This window comes from Ambystoma mexicanum, chromosome 6q (assembly GCF_040938575.1).
Source record: "Ambystoma mexicanum isolate Mex_15411 chromosome 6q, UKY_AmexF1_1, whole genome shotgun sequence".
NCBI classification, from domain to species: Eukaryota; Metazoa; Chordata; class Amphibia; order Caudata; family Ambystomatidae; genus Ambystoma; species Ambystoma mexicanum.
In genome coordinates, this window is record NC_090937.1 from 1,255,760,071 (window position 1) to 1,255,769,380 (window position 9,310).

The 9,310-nt window shown below is 47.0% G+C and overlaps 1 protein-coding gene across 1 annotated transcript in view; it reads right to left on the reverse strand.

The window, feature by feature from the left end:
* The window catches only part of LOC138516599 (sodium-dependent phosphate transport protein 2B-like), a 68,645-nt gene extending 60,002 nt beyond the window's left edge, over positions 1-8,643 (reverse strand). The window contains exon 1 of the mRNA XM_069631853.1: positions 8,499-8,643. The gene's annotated coding sequence lies outside the window, so the exon portion shown is untranslated. The remainder of the gene's footprint in view (positions 1-8,498) is intronic.
* Between the last annotated feature and the right edge of the window lie 667 nt (positions 8,644-9,310).

Here is a 9,310-nt window from a genome sequence, read left to right on the forward strand (position 1 = left end):
AGACCAAAAGCGGGGTATTGGGAAAATATCCCTAAAGAGGGAGTAAGACCCAAAGACATTGTGAAAGAGTGGCAAGAACCCATACGGAAAGTGACAAGAGACTATTTAAAAATAGCCTACCAACAAGGAGTCCTGGAAAGAAGGAGAGACATTGACATAACATAATCAGGAGGAGGGAGGCATCCTCTTGATATTAGTTAAGTTGGTTGGGATAGTGGTAGGGTCGGCTAGAACTCATTTTGGACGGCAAACTGATATGTTTCGGACTTTCGGACTTGCGAGCACCTTAATTATTTATATAGGCAGGGAACACCGGCATAGCAATAGGAAAGATAGGCCTTCTTATTATTATTTCATAAATAACTTGTGAAAATGTCATCACAGTGCCCGTGTCCATTTTCTCATCCACCACACTTCAAATAACTATGGCTGTGAGTACATGAATGTGTGGTGTGTGTGCATGATGGGAGTACATGGGCACAGAATGGTAATGCATGTCATTTGAGGGCACTGCTCGAGCACACAGTGAGAATACCCAGCATATAGTTATATATGCCTGGTCATGCCATGGCTGCACTTAGCAGCTCACAGTAGCCCTAGAGCATGTTATGGCACCACCTGAGCAAGGAATGACAATGGCAAAGGCAATACTGACCCTGTGGTGGGAGTGGTGAGCCAAATGATTGCAATACACACCCTATGATGACTGCTCCGGGGACATGTGCATTATATTCAACTTTCTGACATAGGAGTGTAGCGTCTGCCCCTGCGTGGCAGTGCTTGGCAAAAAAGCACCATTACTTCACCGCAGCTACACCGCATCACGGAAACATTTTTTTTAAATAAATGTCTGTATTGCATTTGTTATACACCCAAACACTGAGGTATCAGAGCGTAGGTTAGAGAAGGCTTAACATATCTGGTTACAGTGAAGGAATAGTTACACAACAATAGACGGAAACAAGAAACATACATGTATACTTTTATATAACACTTTACCTATACAAGCTTCCTGTCATCCCATTACACATATACAATCTACACAACAAAGATTGAAGCACTGACAAATGAAACATCCCCCTTGACCACACAATCAATAATACGCCCATCTGCACACTGCACAACTGATGCAGCCCTAAGCCAGACCTATATGGTTTACCATAATGAGTCTTGATTTTGCCATCCTCTGCCATTATGGCACTCACATTAAATGTCTCTGCAAACAGCGCCTTGACAGGTTTGTAGAGTCCATGCCCACCCCCAAAGAGGTATCTTGGCACTATTGCCACTAAGGGCCCGATTCATGGAATATTTGCACTTTTCCAAGTGACTTTGCCCTGCCGACAGAAACCCTGATTCGTGGAACTGTGCAAAGTCAGTGCAAGTGGTCATTTTTGCAGCACAAAATTACTTTGCATTGCAAAAAATACACTTTGCACAGTTCCATGAATCAGGCTTTTGTCGGCAATGCAAAGTCCCGCACAGTTCCATGAATCAGGCTTTTGTCGGCAGTGCAAAGTCCCTTTTCAGCAGTGCAAAAATTCCATTAATGGGCCCCTTATTGTTAACAACTCAATGGTACTCATGTTATTAATTTAGGATGAAAAGCTGAGAGGAGCTGCCAGGAGTAGAACCTGTGACCCTGGGGTGAACATAGGCTTTTGTAATCGATGCATTAGTCCACAGACCCAGCCGCAGAGCTTGCCAGTTGCATATCATAGCAGAAACATAGGAATTGTTCAATAATTTCTGGCAGAGCACATTTCCTTCGGTAGTTCTGTAGAAAAGGGAACTTTTTAAAACATTTTTACAAAATCCCAATCAATAAATCAACGGTTGCTTTGTAGATTGGTCAGAATAACCTGTCCGGAAATCTACAACAGAAAAACGTACACGGGTAACATGGCCTTGACTCTGCATTTACAGTCAGAAAATTAAACCCGTTCCCTTAGGAGCTGTAATCTACTACTGGTTCTTAAATAATACTGCTTAATTATTGGCAAGTTATCAGGGGGCCCAGAGAGGGAAAGTGTCCGCACTGGCTCTGCGCACCTGAACTTTCCCCGGGCGCATACAAAGTGCACGAGGGAAAGGGCTGATAATAAAATGTGACATGGTGACGTGGGCCACGAAGAAAATCACCTTTGTGCTTTGCTTGCAAGAGACAGGCAACTACCTGAGAGGACCTACCGAGCAATGTATGCGGGCTGCTGTTCCCAGTGGGTAAACACTGATCTTCTCATGTGTTTGGCAGAGGGAGCGGGAAGGCATCTTTTGTTTGGTTTGGTCTATCAGTAACACCATTAGGTGAATAATTACTCAGGAAAGTTAATCTGGATCAATAGGCACATCTGACAGGACGCGGCGATGCGCCCACATTCCATGCCAAGAAATAGGATTGGGATCTAAGGTGCTGCGCTTGCCAGCTGACCCCACAACTAACCTGAAAGACTCCCGACTCGTTGACGTGCATAAATTCCCTCACCACCAGCTCGGAGTGTACACTCTGCATCGGCTTCAGATGGCCCTAGCTTGGCCAATCTAGAATTACTGTGCGGAGGCAAGACGGTGTACACCGACCTGCATATCCTTGCAAGGCGGTGTACGACCTGCATATCCTTGCAAGGCAGTGTACACCGAACTCCATATCCTTGCAAGGCAGTGTACACCGAACTCCATATCCTTGCAAGGCAGTGTACACCGACCTGCATATCCATGCAAGGCGGTGTACACCGAACAGTGTACACCGAACTGCATATCCTTGCAAGGCGGTGTACACCGACCTGCATATCCTTGCAAGGCGGTGTACACCGACCTGCATATCCTTGCAAGGCGGTGTACACCGAACTGCATATCCTTGCAAGGCGGTGTACACCGACCTGCATATCCTTGCAAGGCGGTGTACACCGAACTGCATATCCTTGCAAGGCGGTGTACACCGACCTGCATACCCTTGCAAGGCGGTGTACACCGAACTGCATATCCTTGCAAGGCAGTGTACACCGACCTGCATATCCTTGCAAGGCGGTGTACACCGAACTGCATATCCTTGCAAGGCAGTGTACACCGAACTCCATATCCTTCAGTGCATAGCAATTCTTACCAAGAAGCATTTTCCCTAGCTGATTAGGGAACATATGTGTGTGCACACGCATGTATGTGCCCGACGAGCACATTCAAGAAAGACAAATTCCCTTTAATAAACAGCCAGGAGAGGACTGTATTTAGGTCCTCTGTATAGTTGCCATATTATTGGCCGTTGTAGTGGCCCTGAGCACTGCGATGCCAAACTAGAGAAGCTGGCTTGTTTCTTTTGCTCATCAGTGCCTGCAATTGGATGCACCGATGGCGGAGACTTCTGGTTTGAGGTGTACCCACCCAAGCCCATCAGTGGCCTTATCTGGGGGTTGACTTCTCTGTACATAGAATCGAATGATTGAGCTCTGTGCTGCTTATGAAGCCTTGAACTGCATGGAAGTGTTTGGAAAAACGAGAAACCTTAACACGTCCTTAGTAAAAGAAGCAGGGCTAGTGTTCATAGTATTGACGGGCCCAGTAGTCTCTGAGAAGTGGAGGATACTCACTAACCTGACCACAAAAAAAGGCAACTGCTCCGCTGTGCCCCATTCACAGTACAGAAGAGAGGAGCAAATATGGGAGCCACCTAATCTGATGCCTGTGCTGCTGCACAGAGTCTGTTCTGTCCCAGGGTGCTCCAACTTCTCCCCTCATTCTTGGAAAGTGGACAGGTCCAGTACTGTGCCCGCGCAGGGGACAAATTCCAGGAGAAGGGACAGGCTCAGGACTGTGCCCGTGCAGCGGACACTTTCCAGGAGAAGGGACAGGCCCAGGACTGTGCCCGCATAGGGGACACATTCCAGGAGAAGGGACAAGCCCAGAACTGCGCATGTGCAGGGGACATATTCCAGGAGAAGGGGAAAGCCTAGTACTGTGCCCGAGCAGGAGGCACATTCCAAAAGAAGGGATAGGCACAGGATTGTGCCCAGGCAGGGGACACGTTCCAAGAGAAGGGACAGGCCTCAGACTTTGGCCGCGCAGGGGACACATTCAGGAGAAGGGACATTCCCAGGGCAATGCACACGCAGGGGACACATTCCAGAAGAAGGGACATGCCCAGAACTGTGCCTGTGCAGGGATTACATTCCAGGAGAAGGCACAGGCCCAGGACTGTGCCTGTGCAGGGAACACATTCCAGGAGAAAGGGAAGGTCCAGGACTGTTCCCTAGCAAGGAACACATTTGAGGAAAAGGAACAGGCCCAGGTCTGTGCCCATGTAGGTCACACAGTCATGTGTTCCCTCTTGTCTTTCACAGATTCTGGCATCGTTGTATTACCAACAACACACATAGCACTGGAGCAGACAGGACAATGGTACCACTTTCCCAGACACACAATTGAGCACAATTTAAATGCACGAACATTAAAGCCCCAAAAAACATAAACATTGTTTGAGGTTATGCTAGAGTGTATCTCTGTATTTCCATTATATTGATCAGTCAAACATCAAGCCCCTCACTGTTGACTTTAACCTTGTTAAGCGTTATATCTTGTGGCAAGTAATTATCAGCATTTCTTCATGTTCCTCCTACTGGCAGAGCAAGGGCCTAATCAAGGTCCATTGACCCCCTGCCTCCTGTGGTTGATGCAAGCATTTATGCCGCCTGGTATCCCCCTTAATTGCTCTAAGGCCAGCCAGTTATAATGCTTGCTGAGCCAACCTGGACCCCAAGCCCCATCTGTCTGTTGTGGCACCCCAAGCAATGGCTAAGTGTTCCCTTGCACAGGTTCTGTTTTCTCACATCCTCAGGGTATGTTAACACATAACCAGTTCCCCGCCAGAGTACCCTGTGCGAAGCCTTAGTCTCTGGAGGCTAAGCTAAGTGGCGGAATGAAAACCTTCCCTAGCAGATGAACACATTGAAACACAAGAACAGAAGCGTTTCCATGGCCCCCGGGACAAATGATTGTGAGCAGCTGGTAGTATTCAAAATGTATTTCCAGGTCTAGGCAGGCAGTTCGATCCCAAAGTGTAGGCGCAGTCCCAAATACTGCTTTCCCGGTGTTCCGCATCCCCTCTTTAAAATGCCACTCACCATTCAACCAAAACCAAGGCATCTTCTCAGAACAACCTCTTTCAAGAAACCATACCTCAAAAAATCCACAAGCCTTTATAATGGAGTGAGTGTCATGTATTGGCCATGTGGGCACCGTCCTTGCGTCTGATTAACTGCTTGATCTTCGTATCAATATTCAATATGTCATTATAACAAAAGTTCAAGTTGTTTAAAGCAAGTGAAAACCCGAAAGATATTTTTTTCTGGTTGTTGTTCTGGGCATCAGTACCATTCTGCTTTGAATCAATTATTAAACACTAAGCGTGATTTCTGTGTGTGACAGCTTTCTGCTGCAGTGCTTTGAAGAGGGGAAATCCATCATGAGATAAACACCAGCAGGTGTAAACATGTTATTACCAACAATAACATACATGCAGCTAATCAGAACTACTGAGTGGCTGCCTCTGAAATGCCAGCCTAGGTATTGGTGAAGTTCTGCCTAAACATGACAGCGATATCTTCAGCTCTATGCATTATTAACCCACCTTTACAGAACCACACTGGTGGCTTTCCCGTGAGACGAGCAGTTGCAGGAATACATAAGGAATAACTAACCAAACAGAAATACCAGTAAGTGTTAACACTGGGGAAACAACCACGCAGACTACCAGCAAATATAACTACAGATTGAATAACCAAACAGAAATGACAGTAAAAATATATATGGAATGAGTAACTGTACATGCATACCATTAATTGTCAGTATGCCTTTTGAGCCTCCTTCAAACTCACCCTCAGCTACCAAGCTAAACACACAGAAACCTCTACCACAGCACAAAGTTGAAACCACCACAAACTGCACACATTCTGCAACACTCAATTCAACCCAACACACTACAGAAAACTAAACCACAGATACGCAAACAACCCGATACACACTCACACACCAAAACACCACCAATCCCACACCAACCAAAAGAGGACCCAACACACAGCGACCTGTTCTTCCAACAACACAGCACAGTTCTTTTGCGCTCTCCTTCCCACTAACCCTCCCAACCCTCCTTCCTTTTCACAATCACCAGAGCGCCTGGAGACCATGAAAATGGCAGTGGTGTCCGGTATAAATTACAATAACATAACATAAGATGTCATGACAGACCATTCAGGAATACCAGCAAATTTATGTATGGCGTGACTAGCCATACTGGATTACTAGTATGTTTGAGCACACAGAATTCCCAGTAGGTGTAAGCACATGATAGAATGTTTAGTATGTCTAAACACCAATTAAAATCCAACTTGGGAAGGTTGTTAACTCTAAGCACCAAGTGGCACACATTAACAGAATACGAGCAACAGTGAAACCAGAGACTGACCACTGCGGCCATTTTCATTGACAAATTATTAAAGGAAGAGTCTGAACAGGCCCCCAGCAGCCCCCCAGTTAACTCTTCTACTTAACTTTAACTGTTATTGTGTATTATTGAGAGTCTGATCAAACTCATATAGACTTGGAAATCCATTCATGGCCTTATTTGAACAGTTGGATATAGTTCTATTCTTAAAAATGAAAACAATAAGACCATAAAAAACACAAATAGTTGCACACAAAGCAGTTAGTGTAGGTTATTGACAAGTAACCCAGGCTGATACCATCTAATGTACTGCAGTGCCCAAACAACCTATTATAAGCATACCCAGCACCAAATCTTTACTTGGTGGGCATTGTAGTTGGCCAGTTACAATTGCTCTGCACTGGATGCAGTTACTGGTGTTGATGGCCTGTCTGTTGGTATTTTCAATTGGCCAGTACAATGCCACTTGATTTGTTATCCTTCTACTGTATCGTTATGTCCGAAAACCCATATGCTGCAACTGGATCCAGTAGAAACCATTTCCATCTGATGGACTGAAAGGTCCTTATGGGTTGTGTCTTGCCTTTTCACTCTCACCATTGTATCCACCGCCCAGGCAAGAGGAGGCAGCCATTGTCTCTCCCAAACAAAACAGAAGTAGGCCTCTGAGCCAACCCATACGGCCCTCAGTAATGTGCGTACCCAATAAAAATAAATCATACAGCAGAACACGCTATGCCAGAGGAAATTTATGAAAAGCAATCTTGCTAAGAGAAGTCACGAGTATATGAAGGTAAGCTCCTCCTGGACTAGAACAAAGCGCGCCTTTCTTTTCTGCAACCACAGCCTCGTCTAATGCTTGTGTTCAAACACACACCAAACACTGCACTCATTCACGTGCATTTGAGGTCTTTCCAGCAGTTTCGCATAGTTACCCCGAGAGTATGTCCCACCGGATACAGGTACGGGTCAGGTGGCCTCATTCACGCGGCACAGACGTCTCTATCGGTGGCAACCGCATTTAGGATGCGGTTCGTTGTCTTATTGCACCCATGCTTCAATAGCATCGAAAGGTTAACCCTTTACGTCAATCCCCCTGCCCCCAGTTTCTGGGCTGCCCAGGTGGGTCCAACCGAGAAGCAAAGGAACGAACAGAGGAAATGAGAAAGGCAATAGGCCCGATCAAACGCCTTCTGCGTGGAAAAGTAACATGCGGTGGGGTTTGGAAAGGCAAGTAAGGACCACTCAGCTCCCGCTTCTACGCCCCTCTCCCCCAAGCCCTACCCACACACTACAAATGGCGAGCCAACTCTTCGACAGACTGTCAGACACTGCGATTCAGGCGATACTTAACCAAATTAAGAGAAACTGAAACTCAGTGAAAGCAGGGAAACACAACCTGGGTCTCACGATGCATCCACAGCGAGGCTACACCGAGAGCACCCCAGCACACAATACACAGGCACCCCTCGCCTCCCTGGTCTCGAGGGAGACCCCCACACCCTCCGCGAGTCCATTTCCCGCGCATCTATCTGATGTGCTCATGAATACACACCACTCTCCATCCAGCCCAAGACATCTGGGTGGGCGGCAGCGAGCAAACTGCTGAACACGGCAGCCATCACGGTCCCACCGAAAACCTCTCCCCAGTGCCAAACAACCTCCTCATAAAATCATATATCTGAAATCACTTAACGTATGCTCAGAATATTTGTTAGAACAACACATTTCACCATTTCTATAAATAACCCTGTCCAGGTACACGGTGTTTCCCTTCTTGCATTTTTGCTACAGAATATATATCCATCATTGTCAATAATTTTGAAATCCAAACACAATTGTTCCTCCAGAAAGAGAACGCGCTATTCCTCTCAGCGCTGAAGTTTGAAAATCACGCTGTGTGCTCCACATAGCTGCAGGGTGAAAAAAGTTGCGGACATCTATCCTTAAGAGTAAGGGAACTCTAATTGTTCCTTTCCTATTCTGAAGCAGCCTATGAGCTCCGTTTCCGTCTTTCCTCTAACCCTCTCCACGGGTGGTCGCCTCCCGAGCAGGTGAGACTTACCTGTTCCTCCCAGACAGCGGCCGTTAGGAATGCAGCAGGTGCTCCTGGAGACGCTATATATAGGGAGGCAGGCGCTGAGTGCGGCCGCTTGTCGTCCACACTCCTCCCCTGCACTGTGGGAGGTACACCCACCTGGACGTCTGCAGGGCACACTCGGTGATCCTGGTGGACACGCGGCTGAGGAAATCTCTTCCGCCCACCCCCGCCTCCCATAAAACCTCGCACGGGCCGGCGTTTATCAGAATGCTGGAGACTTTCCGTCAGCAGCACCCGGCATTAGTAAGGCGTCAGGCAGAACGCTGAAGAAATCGGCTTTCCATCGCGCGCGGGCCGGTCAGGAGGTCTTATCTGCGGGCCTTCCCGATAAGCATTCAATTGACATGGCTCATCCAGTGAAAAGGTGACGAAAAAAGAAACTATTCAAAGTTCTGGCCTTTCTTGGAAATTAGCGCGAATTAGTTGCGCAAGCGTAAACAACGTCTGCTTTTTGCACAAGCGCAGTTTGATCACATGTGCTAAACGGGCACGTATACACACGTGGCGTGTGCTGCCCACTTCTCCAATTGGGTGATGGGTGTGAGTTTAGGAGTAGGTGATTTGTGCAAAACCACAGAGGTTACATGTGGGCTGTGTGGTACATGGCGGCCTTGCACGCAGCATCATGTCAGCTGTGGAACTGGCACTTAGCGCTGGAGGTTCGATCTGATTGACTAGATTTTTTATATGTTAATGCACACCCTAGTGTAGGGGTGCTTTTTGTGACCTGTTCTCATAATGTCGCTGTGTGACAGAAAACAATGGGCGACTGCTGT